Source organism: Scyliorhinus torazame, chromosome 5 (genome assembly GCF_047496885.1).
Source record: "Scyliorhinus torazame isolate Kashiwa2021f chromosome 5, sScyTor2.1, whole genome shotgun sequence".
NCBI classification, from domain to species: domain Eukaryota; kingdom Metazoa; phylum Chordata; class Chondrichthyes; order Carcharhiniformes; family Scyliorhinidae; genus Scyliorhinus; species Scyliorhinus torazame.
The window spans coordinates 79009137-79027346 of NC_092711.1; the positions used below are offsets into that span (position 1 = coordinate 79009137).

General features: G+C 48.9%; 1 pseudogene; it reads left to right on the forward strand.

Annotated features, from left to right (window-relative positions):
- Window positions 1-547: 547 nt before the first annotated feature.
- The window catches only part of LOC140422687 (uncharacterized), a 40779-nt pseudogene continuing 23116 nt past the window's right edge, over window positions 548-18210 (forward strand).

The following is an 18210-nucleotide window of genomic DNA, read 5'->3' on the forward strand; positions in this document are numbered from 1 at the left end:
TTTATCCATTCGGGGATGTGAACCTCGCTGGCTGCTCCAGCATTTCGCCCACAACTATTCGCTATTGAGAAGGTGGTGGTGAGCTGCTTCTTGAACCGCTGCAGTCCATTGGTGTAGGTACACCCACAGTGCTGTTAGGGAGGGAGTTCCAGGATTATGTCCCAATGACAGTGAAGGAACAGCCGATATATTTCCCAGTCAGGATGGGGAGTGGCTGGGAAGGGAACTTTCAGGGTGTCGGGGTCTTGGGCTTGGAAGGCGCTGTCTAAGATGCCGTTGGTGCGTTCCTGCACCCATCCAGACAAGTGGAGAGTATCCCATCACACTCCTGACTTGTGCCTTGTAGATGGTCGGCAGGTTTTGTGGAGTTAGGAGGTGAGTTACTCGCTGCAGGGTCCCAGCCTCTGAGTTGCATTTGACGCCATTGAACGAACTGTTAATATTTGTGCCGAGTCAAAATAGGAGCATCTGTGTTCCTGCTCAGTGTGCCGGCAATTTTCTGCTTCTCCTGAATGCATTTTGAGGTACCTGTCAGAGCAAATGACACATGCTTGAAAGTTGTTATATTCAGGTAATATTGGACAGTGGATTCACTGGGGGAGTGGCTGGTGGTTGAATAGTGTAATTGTCTCTGGACCAGTGAAGCAGAGAACCAGGCTGGAGCTCTGGGGACCGGGGTTCCACGCGGCAGATTAACTCAGCATCAATTCAAGGGCAATTCGGGATGGGTGTAAATGAATAATGAAAATGTCAATCATGTAACTTTTCCACACACGGAAATGAATGGGGTTTGACAATGTTTTTGTGCGGGTTTAAACCGAGGGCCTTTATGTGTGTAAAGCAAACATGATAATCACCGCACTGCAGAAACAGGGAACAGCGCTCAGCGCACTGACCGAGAATAGTAAACTGTGCGTCCTTATTGCACTGAAGAACCTTCTATTGTGGGAGTACAATTCGACTGAAAATTAGGCAATTGGTGGAGAAATTGATCTGACATGAGAATCATAAAATGCCACAGCACATTAGAAAACCATTCACAACTAACACGGGTGAACTCTGACTGCGATTCACAGAGTATTTTGCAGGGTACCATTTGGAACTTTGCGGGTGTAAGGTAATGCATTTGTTTAACTATTGAACAACAAATAACAATGATACAACTTATCTGCAAATTTAGATGAGTAACGTCAATAATGTTTTGAATAATAATAATATGGGACATTTGGTGTGTGAGGGGAACGTGATAACCAGTACACTGAAAAAACAGCTGATTGGCAATGAGCCCATTGGACTGGTGTTTGGAAAATATGTTGTGTTATCTGTAAAAATTATAAAAGTCGAATAAAAATATAGATTGAAAAAGAGCAAATCGATTCGTCTCAATGTCCTTCTCTTTTCTGTGATCTTGAAGTTTCTCTATTCCAATTATTCTTCCAATTTGCTTTTGAAAAAGGAGTTTCTGTAGAATCCTTGCTCAGTTTGATTTAATGAGAACGTTCCCCTGGTCCAATGACCAGAAGATTTGGACATGAAGATGGTGCAGCTTACGATATAAACATTATGTATTCATGCAATTGGTTTCATATTGAATTTACAAAAGTGTATCTTGTCATTATTTCTGAGTTGATAACAGAATCCAATTAATTTGATCTACATCCTATTTACAGAGTCTGTCTATTAGAGAGGGATTTGTGAAGCTTAACAAAGCCCTCTAGAGATCACTTTGCTGAAGTAGTTTACTTTATTAGTTTACAAATGAATTATGAAATGTAGAAATGTCCACCCAGCAAATATTTCCTCTCATTCAGTGATAACATCATTCTTATTTTCCTTCGAAAAACATCAAACAATTTTACTCAGTATTTGTTGCATTATTCAAAACTTGATATTATTTGATATTTATGTCCTCATCTGAAATTGAGACTCTCTGAAATATACAACATTGAATTGCAAACATGACTGACAAAGAAAATAAATCGAGTCACTGGGTAATATAAGTTCTGTTGAGTTCATTTGAGATTGGCCACGTCAGTTTTTAAACACAATCAAATATCTTCACAGGTAGGAGATTAAAGAAAGATAAGTTTATTACATTTGACCCTCTTTGTTCTGGGTGTGAAACATTCTGCAGCCTAAATCCCGTTCATGTTAATGAAAGGAGAGTTGACAGCAAATCCGCACTGAGCCTGGATTTCCTCATCTCCCTGAGTGGCTTTTCCTGTTTCTCTACCACAAAGCCCGATTTTCAAAAAGGTGTTTTAGTTAAATCTCTGCTATTTCCTCTAATTCAGTTAGAGTATCATTTGTCTCTGTCTGTGTGAGCACACATTACTATTAGATCTGTTTCAGATGGTGATTAAAAATGTTAATCTACATCCATAAATCCACTAAATTCTGTAATGGACTGAACAAACTGAGAATATCCGAACTGTGTCAAAATGCGATCATCTTTTTCTGATCTTTGCTTCTTCAATATTCACTACCTCCGCCTTCTCTGAATGAAGTTTGAGGCCGAGATGAGACCAAATATATATCTAATACATGGGATTCAGGTGACATGCAGAAACAAACGCATGTTATCCAAACTTCCCTCAAACTAAGCGAGAAGTATTCAATGTTCCTGCCCAGTTTTGAATGGAGGACCTTTTACGGCGTTAGATGAACATAACCACTACACTACAGAAACAGGCAGCAGCGGAGCAGCCAATGGACCTGTGCTATGTTCAACTGCAGTGTCTTGCTGCAGCTTCTGATGGTTAGGCTGAGAGGCCATGTCATTTATTACTCTCCTCTACCTTCCCCACGTGTTTATTTCTCGCAACTTATTTTCATTTCTTCCATCGATCTGTCCCCCCCCCCCCCCCCCCGCCCAACTTGGACAATCTACTCCCTGTTCCTAGTCTTCCTTTCACTCACTGCTCACTTTTATTCTGCCGTTCAGATTCTAATCTCTGAACGTGCCTCTCTCAGCACTGTTCTTAGCCTTTATTACCCATTTACATTCCCTTTTTCTTTCTGTCCAAGTCATTTTAGTCATTCTCCACCTATTGCTGGCCATCTATCCAGCCCCACTTCTCCACGAATCCCCTGCCCCCCTCCCGCCCCGCCCCAGCCACTGTCCGCCCACAATAGTCTGAATCTGACCCTATTTCCTGTTCTCCAGCTTTGACAAAGAGTCACCCAGACCCGGAACGACAGCTGCCTTGCGGATTTAACATTCAGTTCAACAACTTCAGACTGAACTCCCTCTTCCCCTTTCACCACATTTTAAGTTCTTCCATTGATCCGTTTTCCCTTAACAAGCCCCCCCCCCCCCACCCCACCCAACAGCTCCTGAGCAACCTGCTCCCTGTTCCTACTGTCCTTTGAAACACTGCTTACCTTTGTTCTGCCTTTAACACATTCTAATCTCTTCCCGCGCCACTATTAGCACCTTTTTAGCCTTGATCATCATTTAGATTCCCTTTGTCTTTCCTTCCAAGACATGTTAGTCATCCTCCACCTATCGCTGGCCCTCTATCCAGCCCCAATGTTCCCTGCCACCCTTTCCCACCCCAACTGTCTAAATCTGACCCTATTTCCTGTTCTCCAGCTTCAGAGAATCCCTTTCAGAGAATCGGTGCAGACTCGATGGGCCGAACAGCCTCCATCTGCACTGTAGGAATTCTGGGGGGGATCCTCCAATATGGAGGTCAAGTGTTCGCGCCTTCGTGAATGCCGTCGCGTTTCACGACGGCGCGAACAGGCCGGGCATGAATTACTCTGGCCCCCACAAGGGGCCAGCATGGATCTGGAGTGGTTCACGCCGCTCCAGCCTCGTTACGCAGCGCCAAATGGGCGCCACACCATCCCACGCATGCGCAGTTGGGCCGCGCCATCCTGCGCATGCGCGAGGAACTTCTTACGCGCGCCAGCCCCGACCCAACATGGGATCGGTGTTCAGGGGCCGGCTGTGCCGGAAAGTAGTCCCGGGGGGGGAGAGGCCGGCCCGCCGACCGCGGGCCAGACCAAATCGGAGCGTTCCCACAGAGTTCCCGCCGGCAGTGACCAGGGGTGAACGGCGCCGGCGGGTCTCTGTCGTATCGGGGCGGCCGCTCGGCCCATCCGGGTGGCCCCGCCGATTCCAGCGGCCCGCGGCTAGCGCAAATGGTGCCAATTCTCCGCACCTCGGAGAATCGCGCGCCGGCATCAGGGCGTCATGGCGCGGTTGCGGCGATTCTCCGGCCCAGCACGGGCTCGGGAAATCGCCCGCTCTATGGTTCTAATTTTATTCTATGAATCTTTCTAAAGCTCTGGTCACCACTCTTCAGGAAGGATGTGAAGGTTCTTGGAGAAGGTGCAGAGGAGATTTCCCAGAATGGTTCCAGCAAAGGAGGTTGAGGGGAGATTTGATTCAGGTCCACAAGATTATGCCAAGTTTCGATCAGGTGGACAAAGAAACTCTGTTTCCATTCACTGATCGTACAAGCAGTCGGGACACAGATTTAAAGTTTTGGGTAAAGCCTCGGCCCACACTCCTACCCAGACCCTGTAACCCCATAGCCCCACCCAACCTGCACATCCCTGGACACTAAGGGTAATTTATCAAGGCCAATCCACCTAACTTTCCCTTCTTTGGACTGTTGGAGGAAAACTGAGCACTGGGTGGAAACCCACGCAGACACGGGGAGAAAGTGCAAACTCCACACAGACAGTCACCAAGACCGGAATTAAACCTGGTCCCTGGGGCTGTGAGGCAGTAGTGCTAATCACTGTGCCACTGGAAGCATAGTTTCTGTATCAATATTACTGTTCATGAAGCTCAAGATTGAATTTGCTTTGCCAACTCCTCTCTTAATATGTCTTGTAGATATACAAAATCCCTCTTCACCTCCTTCTCTCTCCTCCCAAAGAGGCCAGTTAGGTTTTTTGTTTTTAAAATATCAATTTTAACAGATTTTCAACAAACCCCCCGCTCCTTTCAGAAAGAGAAAAGAAAAACAAACAAGAAAAACACCGTACGCCCAAATTGTGCAAAGGATTTCCCCAAAATACAACCCCCCCCCCATGAAACAATAATAAACACACAAAAAACCTACTCAACCTCGCCCCTGTCATATGCGCTCTGTGAAGAACTTTGAAACTTTGAACTGTATCAGGCTGAGCCTGGCGCACAAGGAGGAAGAGTTAACCCTGCTCAGGGCATCAACCCACAGACCCTCATCTATCCTCCCTGATCTCCTCCTCCCACTTGCCTTTTAGTTCCTCCACCGAGGCCTCCTCCTCTTCCTGCATCTCCTGATAGATCGCCGAGACCTTGCCTTCTCCAACCCATACACCCGAAATCACCCTGTCTTGAATCCTTCATGCTGGAAGCAGCCGGAATTCCCTCACCTGCCGTCTCTCAAATGCCCTCACCTGCACATACCTGAAGGCATTTCCGGGGGGCAGCCTAAATTTCTCCTCCAGCGCCCCAAGGCTCGCGAACATCCCATCTATAAACATGTCCCCCATTCTTTTAATTCCTGCCCGGTGCCAACCGGTACAGCCGAAAGTACTCCGACCTCCGCCGGTTCGTAGCCACACTCGCCACCGAGGCTTTATAAAGTAGCCTAAACCCAACTGATGAACCCCTCCCCGAACCCAAACCTCCGCAGCACTTCCCAAAGATACTCCCACTCCACCCTGTCGAAGGCCTTCTCCGCGTCCATAGCTGCCACTACCTCCGCTTCCCCCTCCACCGAAGGCATCATAATTACATTAAGCAGCCTCTGCACATTGATGTTCAGCTGCCTACCCTTCACAAATCCCGTCTGGACCTCGTGAATCACCCCCGGGACACAGTCCTCAATTCTCGTGGCCAGCACCTTCGCCAAAAACCTCGCGTCGACATTGAGGAGCGAGATCGGCCTATATGACCCACACTGCAATGGGTCCTTGTCCCGCTTCAAGATCAACGAGATCAGCGCCCTGGACATTGTCGGGGGCGGGGTCCCCTCCTCCCTCGTCTCATTGAAAGTCCTCACTAGCAGCGGGCCCAACAGGTCCATGCACTTCCGATGGAATTCAACCGGGAACCCATCCGGCCCCGGGGCCTTTCCCGCCTGCATGCTCCCCGATCCTTTAACCAGCTCCTCCAGCCCAATCGGTTCCCCCAGCACAACCGCCTGCTCCTCCTCCACCCTCGGGAACCACAGCCGATCTAAAAATCAGCGCATCCCTCCCTCCCCGTCGGGGGCTCAGACCTATACAGCTCCTCATAGAAGTCCCTGAACGTCCCGTTTATTCCCACCGCCCTCCGCACCGTGTTCCCCCTTTATCCCTAAGTCCACCAATCTCCCTCGCTGCCTCCCGCTTACGGAGCTGATGTGCCAGCATCCAACTCGCCTTCTCCCGATACTCATACACCGCCCCTTGCGCTTTCCTCCACTGCACCTCTGCTTTCTCGGTAGTCATCAAGTCGAATTCCGTCTGGAGGCTCCATCGCTCCCTAAGTAGCACCTCCGCGGGGGCCTCTGCATAGCTCCTGTCCACCCTTAATATCTCCCCCATCAGTCTCTCTCTCTCTCTCCTCTCTCTCTTCTCCCTATGGGACCTAATGGAGATTAGCTCTCCCTTGACCACCGCCTTCAATGCCTCCCAGACTACCCCCACCTGCACCATTGTCATTGGCCTCTAAATATCTTTCAATACACCCCCGGATCCGCCCGCACACCTCCTCATCCGCCAACAGCCCCATATCCAGACGCCACAGCAGGCACTGGTCCCTCTCCTCCCCCAACTCCAGCTTCACACAATGTGGGGCATGGTCAGAAATAGCTATGGCCGAACATTCCGTGCCCTCCACTCTCGGGATTAGCGCCCTACTCATGATGAAAAATATCCGGGAGTAGGCTTTATGGACATGGGAAAAGAAGGAAAATTCCCTGGCCCCCGGCCTGGCAAACCTCCATGGGTCCACTCCCCCCATCTGGTCCATAAACCCCCTGAGCACCTTGGCCGCAGCCGGCCTCTTACCCGTCCTGGACCTAGAACAGTCCAGTGCTGGGTCCAGCACAGTGTTGAAGTCCCCCCCCCCCATTATTAGGCTCCCTGCCGCCAGATCCGGAATCCGACCCAACATGCGCTTCATAAATCCGGCATCATCCCAATTCGGGGCATATACATTCACTAGTACCACCCGTACCCCCTGCAACCTACCATTCACCATCACGTACCGACCTCCATTTCTGCCACAATGTTCAGCGTATCAAACGACACCCGCTTCCCCACCAAAATCGCCACCCCTCTATTCTTCGCGTCTAACCCCGAGTGAAAGGCCTGCCCTACCCACCCCTTTCTCGGCCTAACCTGATCTGTCACCTTCAAATGCGTCTCCTGGAGCACAACCACATCTGCCTTGAGTCCCTTTAGGTGCGCGAACACCCGGGCCCTCTTGACCAGCCCGTTCAGGCCTCTCACAATCCAAGTTATCAGCCGGATCAGGGGGCTTCTCACCCCCGCCAACTAGCCATCTCCCTTTTTAGGCCAGCCACGCGCCCGCCCTTCCCGCACCCTCCATTCCCCCAGGAGGCGCCCCCCCCCCCCCCCCCCCCCCACCCCCCCACCCCCCGACTCTCTCTCTTAACTCCAGGTCCGCTTTGGCCAATGCAGCAGCAACCCAGTTCCCCCCTTCCCCCCCCTCCCCCAGCTAGATCATCCTCTAGCTGTATTGCTCCCCCCATGGCACACCCGTAAGTCAGCTGACTCCTGCTGACCCCGGCCTCTCCCGCCATTCCATCGACCTCCCAGTGTGAGAATCCCTCCACCTCCCCCTGGTAATCAGCGGGCGCTCCTCTCCAGCACTGCCCTTCCCCCGGCCCCGCCCCCTTCCTTCCCTAGCGTGGGAAAAAGCCTGCGCTTTCTATCCAAACTGGCCCCGCCCTCTCTGGCACAGCTCCCTTTCTGCGGCCTTGTCTCAACTCCCCATCCCCGAGCCTCCAACCCCCCCCCCCCACCCCCCCCCCCACCCCCCCGCGGGGCCGTGTCCTTCCAACACCAACGCCCACATCACACAGCCCTCACATTGAACCATTTCGCCCAACCCCACCCAGCCCCCAAGAAAACAGAACAGAACATCCCCTAAAACACAGTAACCCCCCTAGGCACCCCCTCCCAACAAACCCTCAGCTCGAGTCCAACTTTTCAGTTTGGATGAAGGTCCACACCTCCTCTGACGTCTCGAAGAAGTGGTGCCGATCCTGTAATGTGACCCACAATCGCGCTGGCTGCAGCATCCCGAATTTCACCCCCTTCCGATGCAGAACCGCCTTAGCCCGATTGAAGCCGGCCCTCTTCTTGGCCACATCCGCGCTCCAGTTGTGGTATATTCGGATCTCTGTGTTCTCCCACCTGCTGCTCCGCTCTTTTATGGCCCATCTCAGGACACAGTCCCTGTCCACAAAGCGGTGGAACCGCACCATCACTGCCCTTGGCGGCTCATTGGCCTTGGGCCTCCTCGCCAGGACTCGATGAGCCCAATCCAGCTCCAGGGGCCTTGGGAAAGCTCCCGTGCCCATCAGCGTATTAAGCATCGTGACCACATATGCCCCGGCATCGGACCCCGCCACTCCTTTAGGGAGACCCAGAAACCGGAGATTCTTCCTCCTCGACCTATTCTCCATGTCCTCAAATTTCTCTTGCCATTTCTTGTGCAGCGCATTGTGCGCCTCCACCTTCACCGCCAGGCCCAAGATCTCACCCTCGTTCTCCGAGGCTTTTTGCCACCCCTCCCGGATCGCCGCCCCTTGAGCCTTCTGGGTCTCCACCAGCTTGTCGATCGACGCCTTCATCGGCTCTAGCAGTTCTGCCTTCAGCTCCACAAAGCAGCGTTTGAGGAACTCCTGCTGCTCCTGCGACAAAAATGCCGATGCTGCTTGGTCTCCACCCACCTCCATCTTGCTTCTCCTCCCTCCCACATTTCGCTGCACCAAAATCACTTTTTTGACTGCTCCACTCCTGGTCCAATCCATACAGTGCCGGGGGAACCGTACTGTCACCTTCCCACACTGGGAACTGTCGAACAATTGCCATTGGGGCCCCTCAAAAGAGCCCAAAAGTCCGTTTCTGACGGGAGCTGCCGAACGTGCGACTTAGCTCAGTGTAGCTGCAACCGGAAGTCTTTATGGGACAGATTAGATATATTTGATTTATTAATGTCACATGTATTAGTATACATGTTGTTTATTACATGCTATACAGATAACACATACAGTACACAGGGAAGGAAGGAGAGACTAAAGAATGTAATGTTTCAGTCATAACTGGGATGCAGGGAAAAGATCAACTTAATACAACATAGGTCCATTCAAAAATATGATGGCAGTAGGGAAGAAGCTGTTCTTGAGTCGGTTGGCACTTGACCTCAAAGTTTTATATCTTTTTCCTGACGGAAGAAGGTGGAGGAGAGTATGTCCGGGGTGCGTGGGGTCCTTAATTATGCTGATTGCCTTTCCGAGGCAGCGAGAGTCAATGGATGGGAGGCTGGTTTGCGTAAAGGACTGGGCTACATTCACGACCTTTTGTAGTTTCCTGCGGTCTTGGGCAGAGCAGGCTCCATACCAAGCTGTGATACAACCAGAAAGAATGCATTCTATGGTGCATCTGTATTATTTACAGTTCTGTAATAAAGTAAATATATTATTATTTCTCGTGTTGTGATATAAGACTGTAGCTACGTTATAAATTTCCAGTCATCTCTTCCCTCAGAGCGTTGTTAGTCTTTGGATTTCTCTTCTACAGGGACCAGTTGTATCTGGGGGTCATTGAATATATTGAAGCACAAGTTTGTCAGATATTCTATTGACAATGGAGTTGAGGGTTATGGGGAACAGGTAGAAAAATAGAGAGAAAGCTGAGATGAGGAGGGATTTCTTCACTCGAGGATGTGGTGAAGTTTTGGAATTCTCTACCCCAGAGGAATGTGGAGCCTCAGTCATCAGGTATGTTCAAGACAAATGTTGACAGGTTTCTAGATATTGAAGATATCGAGGGATATGGGGACCGTGTGGGGAAAATGGTGCTGAGGTAGATTGGCCCTTGTGCTCCCCATAATCTATGAAAATTTGTGGGTCAGGTGAACTCCATGATATACTTTGGTGTTCTCTAAACCCTGGCCCATAACATTAAATATTGAAGATATTGGGAGCTAATGAGGATGGTGTGAGAAAATGGTGCTGAGGTAGATCGGCCAAGGATCGCATTGAATGGTTGAGCAGACTTGGTGGGCCGAATGGCCTACTCTTGCTCCTATTCTAATCTCTGTGTCCTGGTCAGGAAGCAGTGAGCTCAGCTCGGATCTGTCAATCAACATGAATCAGCACCTTCAGGAGAATTGGGAGGGTGAATATTAGATACAGCAGAGTGAGAATGGAGGGAGTGTGTGGGATGGTGATTTACAGCTTTTTGGAGAATGAGAGAGGAAATAATGTTCCATAGGAATTAGAATTGTCTGTTCTGAATTTCTATCCTGTACCAACAATGATGACTTTTGTAAATTGTATTTAAAGGATATCAGAAGAGGAGGAATTATAGACAGAAATCTCAAACGTCACGTCTCGATGTGACAAACTCACTCGATTCCTTCTGATCTGAATATCATCGGGCTCTGAATATCATCGGCGAGAAGGAGAAATGTTTGTCCGATCTGTCGGCTTCAAAAGATTTTAAACGTGAGTGTGACTGGAAAAGCACCAAGACCCACACAACACACACCCGAGTGAGGGTGTTCCAGTGAACTGACTGTGGAAACATCAGTGTGACTGGAAAAGCACCGAGACCCACACAGCACACACCCAAGTGAGAGTGTTCCAGTGAACTGACTGTGAAAAGGGCTTCAACAGGTTACACAAATTGAAAAAACATCACGCCATTCACAGTCAGGAGAGACAGTGCACATGTTCTGTGTGTAGACAAGACTCCCCTGATTGTCCAATCTGGAGAAACACGAGGAGACCCAAAACATGGAGAAACGATGGAAATGTGGGGCCTGTGGGAAGGGATACAGATTCCCATCTCAGCTGGAGGTTCATCGACGCACTCACACTGGGGAGAGGCCATTCACCTGCTCTCAGTGTGGGAAGGGATTCCGTGATTTATCCAACCTACGGATCTATCAGCGAGTTCACACTGGTGAGCGCCCGTTCACATGCTCTCAGTGTGGGGACGGATTCACTCAGTCATCCAGTCTGCAGACACATCAGCGAGTTCACACTGGGGAGAGGACATTCACCTGCTTTCAGCGTGGGAACAGATTCAGTGATTTATCCAGCCTGCAGCGACATCAGCGAATTCACACTGGGGAGAGGCCGTTCACCTGCTCTCAGTGTGGGGAGGGATTCATTGATTCATCCATCCTGCAGAGACATCAGCGAGTTCACACTGGGGAGAGGCCATTCACCTGCTCCAAGTGTGGGAAGGGATTCACACAGTTATCCAGTCTGCAGACACACCAGCGAGTCCACACTGGGGAGAGGCCGTTCACCTGCTCTCAGTGTGGGGAGGGATTCATTGATTCATCCATCCTGCAGAGACATCAGCGAGTTCACACTGGGGAGAGGCCATTCACCTGCTCCAAGTGTGGGAAGGGATTCACACAGTTATCCAGTCTGCAGACACACCAGCGAGTCCACACTGGGGAGAGGCCAGTCACCTGCTTTCAGTGTGGGAACGGATTCAGTGATTTATCCAGCCTGCAGACACACCAACAAATTCACACTGAGGAGAGGCCATTCTCCTGCTCTCTGTGTGGGAAGGGGTTACATAGAAACATAGAAAGTAGGAGCAGGAAGAAACCATTTGCCCCCTTTAAAAAAATGTTTTTATTCTCCATTTTCACATTTTCCCTCAAAATTTACACCCCACCCACAGACAGTAAATGGTAACAAATACAAAGTCAATCCCCTTAACAATAACAATGATCCCATCCTCCCACCACCCCAAACAATGGCCCACCTGTCAATGTAAGCATCCAATAAAACAAATCCTCCCACGGTGGAAACAAAAGACAAAGGAGAAAAAGAAAAAGGAGTCTGGGACCGCCCATGGTCACCATTAACCTATAGAGTCCATTCAACACCATCCAACCTCTGAAAGAGTACCGTACATGATACCCAAGTGTTGTAAATAACCCCCCCTCTCCAACTCCTCCCGTCCACTGCCTCTTGTAAAACTCCTCCCCCAACCTTGGTTCCTTCCCCCCAACTTTCCACCACGGCTAGACCACTCGGACCCTGTTCTGCCAGGCTCCGATGGCCGCAGTCCCTCCCCCACCTCACTCCCGTTCACTGACCGGCTTAAACCGGCCAGCGTGGAGGCCCCCGCCCGGGTCCCTTTCCCCCTTGCCCGGCCCCAGGAAAGCCCAGAAATCCCCTTTCAGCACACAAACCCCGCATATCCACCTACACCCCAAAGAGCCCTCATTTCGAGTGAAAGTCCCATCACTTCCCTTGTCCAAATATATACATCATTGGTTCCTTTAGCCCCTACACCCGCATGCAGTGAAACAAAAAAGAAGAAAATACAGTCATGAGGTTACATCGGCACATGGCCATTTCTCAATTTCTCAGTTCTGCCACAGTCCTCCTGCCTTCGCAAACTCCTCCGCTGCTTCCGCCGTTCCAAAATAAAAGTCCCTGAGCTTGTAAGTAACCCTCAGCTTCGCTGGATATACAATGCCGCACTGCACCTTGCTAATGTACAGTGCTCACTTCACCCGGTTGAAGGCAGCCCGCCTCCTCGCCAGATCCACCGTAAAGTCCTGGTATACACGTATATCAGCTCCAGCCCACTGCACCACCCGCTTCTGCTTGGCCCAGCTCAGGACCTTCTCCTTCACACTGTACCTACGGAAGCACAGAGTCACTACCCTTGACGGCTCATTCGCCTTGGTCCAGGCCTCCACGACCGATGAGCCCGATCCAGTTCATATCGGGAGGGATCCTCCCCCTCCTCCAATAGTTTCGCCAGCATCGCTGGCCATTTCTCAATTTCTCAGCAAAATACTCAGTCGGTCTCGGTCCTTCAACTCCTCCGGGCAGACCCCAATCCTCAAATTCTGTCGCCTGGATCTGTTTTCCAGTTCTTCCATTTTTCCTCGCAGATCCTTGTTAATCTCCATCACCTTCCGCATCTCCTTCCCCATCGAGGTAAATTAATCAGCGTGCTACAATAATGTCTCCTCCACTTCCTTCAGCGCCTCCCCTTGCTCCCGCACCTCCGCCACTGCACTCGCCACCGCCAGCGTCACCGGGGAAATCGCCTCCTCCACCAGCACACTCAAAACCTCCCTCATCTCCTTCCTCATTGTCTCCATGTATTTTGTAAACTGCCTTTCGAATTCCGCAGCCATCACCTTAGTTATTTCTTCAGCTGTAAGCAATGCGGCCTCCCCTGGTGCTCCAGCCTCCATTTTCCTTGGTGACCCCGTGGTGACCTTTCCACTTCCCGACGGACCTTCAGCTGTTATTTTACGGCTGTTTTTTTGCTCACCCTCGATATTTTCCTTTACTGTGCCTTCACTGTGCCTCCTCTGTGCCTTCTCCCTGCTTTTGCCGCCTCAATGGACCCTGGGACCGGGCTTAAAGCCCCGAAAATGCCGTTCCCAGACGGGAGACCTCCATTGTGCGGCTGCCTCCTGCCCGCCGTTATCGGAAGTCCCCATCATTTGCCCCTTTGCCCCTGGTCCGCCATTCATTATGATCATGGCTTATCATTCAACTCAACAGCCTAATCCCACTTTCCCCTCTATATCCTTTGATCCCCTTCACCCTAAGTTCTATATATAACTGCTTCTTAAAAATATATAATGTGGGCAGCATGGTAGCACAGGTGGATAGCACTGTGGCTTCACAGCGCCAGGGTCCCAGGTTCGATTCCCCGCTGGGTCACTGTCTGTGCGGAGTCTGCACGTTCTCCCCGTGTCTGCGTGGGTTTCCTCCGGGTGCTCCGGTTTCCTCCCACAGTCCAAAGATGTGCAGGTTAGGTGGATTGGCCACGCTAAATTGTCCTTAGTGACCAAAAAAAGGTTAGGAGGGGTCATTGGGTTACGGGGATAGGGTGGAAGTGAGGGCTTAAGTGGGTCGGTGCAGAGTCGATGGGCCGAATGGCCTCCTTCTGCACTGTATGTTCTATGTTCTAATGTATTGGCCTCAACTATTTCCTGTGGTAATAAATTCCAAAGGCTCACTACTCTCTGGTTGAAGAAATTTCTCCTCATCTCCGTCCTAAATGGTCTAGCCCGTATCCTCAGACTGCGACCTCTGGTTCTGTACACTCCCACCATCGGGAAAATCTTTCCTGCATCTACCCTGTCAAGCCCTGTTAGAATATTATAGGTTTCTATGAGATCCCCCATTCTTCTGAACTCCAGTGAATACAATCCTAACTGATTCAATATCTCATACGTCAGTCCCACCATCCCAGGAATCAGTCTGGTAAACCTGCTCTGCACTTCCTCTGGAGCAAGAACATCCTTCCTCAGATAAGGAGACCAAAACTGTACACAATATTCCAGATACGGCCTTGCCAGGGCCCAGTATAGAACAAAGAACAGGCCCTTCCGCCCTCCAAACCTGCACCGATCACGTGTCCTATCTAGACCAACCGCCTGTATCCTATACCCCGTCTGTTCATGTGCCTAGCCAGATAAGTCTTAAAGGTCGCTAACGTATCTGCCTCAACCACCTCACTTGGCAGAGCATTCCAGGCCACTACCACCCAATGTGTAACAAAACTTCCCCTGAACCTTTCCCACCTCACCTTGAACTTGTGCCCCCCTTGTAATTGTCATTTCCGCCCTGGGAAAAAGCCTCCAACTGTTCACCCTGTCTATACCCCTAATAATTTTATAAACTTCTATCAGGTCGCCCCTCAGTCTCTCTATGGGGAACAATCCCAGTTTATTAAATCTCTCCTCACAGCTAATACCCTCCATACCAGGCAACATCCTGGTGAACCTTTTCTATACTCTCTCCAAAGCCTCCTCATCCTCCTGGTAGTGCAGTGACCAAAATTGGAACACAGTATTCCAAATGTGGCCTAACCAACATTCTATGTAATTGGAACATAATTTTTGAGCTTTTATACTCAATACCCCGTCCTATGAAGGCAAGCATGCCATGTGCTTTCTTCACCACCATTTCCACCTGTGCTGCCACTTTTAAGTATCTGTGGACCTGCACGCCCAGATCTCTCTGTGTCTCTATGCTCCTGATGGTCGGCATCTCCACATCATGAGTGTTAAATGCTCTCAGTTCTGTCTATTATGAATCTTTGTTCCACCTTATCCAGTGCCGCTATTTCCTTTTTCTAAATGGAGATCACCAATGTTGTCAGTGCTCCCAGTGTAGTCTAACCCTGGTTCTAAACAAGTTGGACATTTCCTCCGTGCTTTTTAATTCTATCCCTCTGGAATGGAACCCTATATATGGGCCTCACACTTTAAGAAACATGTGAAGTTCTTAGAGAGGGTGCAGAGGACATTTACAATAATAACAATCTTTATTATTGTCACAAGTGGGCTTACATTAACACTGCAATGAAGTTACTGTGATAATCCCCTAGTCGCCACACTTCTGCGCCTGTTCGGGTGCACTGAGGGAGAATTCAGAATCTCCAATTCACCTGACAAGCACATCTTTCGGGACTTGTGGTAGGAAACTGGAGCACCCAGAGGAACCCACACAGACACGGGGAGAACATGCAGACTCCGCACAGACAGTGACCCAAACCGGGAATCGAATCTGGGACCCTGGTGCTGTGAAGAAACAGTGCTAACCATTGTGCTAGAATCGCATCAGGGATAAGGGACTCCAGTTAGTTGGAGTGACTGGAGTAGTTGAATTTCTCTCCTGAGATTACAGCTTCTGGAGGGTGGAGAATAGGGCCATTCAGCCCTCTGAGACTGTGTCGGCTCTCTGTGGAGCAAGCCAGTCTGTCCATTGCCTTTTTCTTTCCCCAAATTTGTGCAGGTTTATTTCTCTCAGTGCCTGTCCACTTTCCCATTGAAATCCTTCTGTCATCTCTGCATCTCCTACCCTCATAGGCAGTAGGTTCCAGGTCGTTACCACTCGCTTTACAGAGACACAAGGCTCCTAGAGCACGGATTAGTCTATTTAGCCCATTTTCCCTGTGCCAGACCCATTTAATCCCAGACTTTGACTATTTTGTTTTCTTTTTTGGAATATATCAAATGACAGTCCAATGAGGCTCGACCACCGTTTACAGACAGTGTATTACAAATCACAACAACTCGCTGTGTTTTACAACAAATAATTGTGCTTATGGTGTGTCTGGAGGTTCACAGAGTATTCAAACTGTGTCAATGCCGTGGTTATTACACAAAATTAAGACTCAGTCTTCATCAATGATTCTGGTGAGGACACCGAGTATAATATGTCTTAGTTTGCGGACAATTAGAATAAATATTTCTATAAAATCTCTCACTACCACTAGACCTCCTAAAGTGTTTTAAAGCCAATGGAGTACTTTTGAACCATATTCACTGTTGTAATGCAGGAAACTGTAAGTACGCGTGTATAATCACATTTAGTTTGAAAATTGTTATTTTCATAGTATATTCACTGTCATTAGTAACAAGGTCAAGGAAGCCCTTTTACACCTCTTAAAATGTGGCTTCCTGCAGCCATTACACCTTCTGTACCTTTTCTATATTAACTATGTATTGATTTCACATCAAAAAACAATAATTAAATTAATGATTATTCAGTTGGGAACATTTATTATCATTAGTGAATTGGTGTATTGGGTAATTATATTGTAAAGACTAGATCTTTATTTTAAAAAATAACATGATCAACCAAAATGTTTCCAGAAACTGCAGAGCTATCAGAATTTGTTTGAAAAAATAAATTACTCGATAATTTTGAGAAGTTACGAGATGTGGTGATAAGCCTGTAGATAATATTGCATGTACTCAGCAGTGTGACCTCCCACCAGTAGGTGGTGTCAGGCATCAATCAGGTGTCATCCGGCTACCAGCAGAAGGTTGTAAGGTATACATGAGGCCAGTCACACATAAGGATAGTTCCAAGGGAGTCTAATGCAACTCTGTGATAATTTGGTCTGTAAAGCATTCTGATCATGACCTTACCACGTGTACATTAATAAATCATCGTTCTGCCTAAGTCACACAGAACACAGCATTAGACATCATATTCTGTAAAGAATATGTAGGCTAGGCATTGGGTGTAATGGTATTGTTATTGGGCTGGTAATCCAGAGACCCAGGTTAATGTACCAGCCTCCCCGAACAGGCGCCGTAATGTGGTGACTAGGGGCTTTTCACAGTAACTTCATTTGAAGCCTACTTGTGACAATAAGCGATTTTCATTTTCATTTTATGCTCTGCGGATCTGGGATCGAATCTGCCTTTGACAGATGGTGAAATTGAATAAAGGTCTCGAATTAAAAGTCTGATAACACTGTTGATTGTTGTAAAAACCCATTCACTAATGTCTTTCAGGAAATCTGCACTTTTTACGTGGCCTGGCCTCCACATGCCTCCAGATCCACGGCAATGTTGTGGTTGATTTGGAAGTGCCCTCTGAAATAGCCTCACAAGGCACGCAGTTCAAGAGCAATTGGAATGAGCAGTAAGTGCTGGCCCAGCCAGTGACGCCCTTCTCCCATGAATGAATACATTTTAAGGCGGCTCATTGTTCAATCTGAAGACGAGTAAGAAACGGTCTCTTTGATCAGATTTGATTTATTATCGAGGTACAGTGAAAAGTATTGTTCTGCGTACAGTCCAGATAGTCTCCACCTTTTACCTGTTCATTTGGTTTGCAGATGAAGCAAAAATGATATAAACGAAGAACGAGAATTACACTCCAGAGAAGAATGTTTTAGACTGTATGGGGGGGGGGGGGGGGGGGGGGGGGGAGGAAACTAATGATACAACTGGCTACATATTTGAGGGAATTAAATGACAGAATTCGGAGGAAAAACCTCACGGGTTAGAAACAAATCAAAATATCAAATTATTACTGAATACTGAAACCTCCGGTCAGACATCTCTAACTGGACATCAGCTGATGGATGATCTGTCGTCTCCACGGGGTATGTACTACGCGGTGGAGTTATTAAGGGTCTCGGCAGACAGCAGCAACTGACGAGGAACTCCTGCATTTTAAATGACAATAGTTTAGGAATTTTGGCAGCTTGATGCCA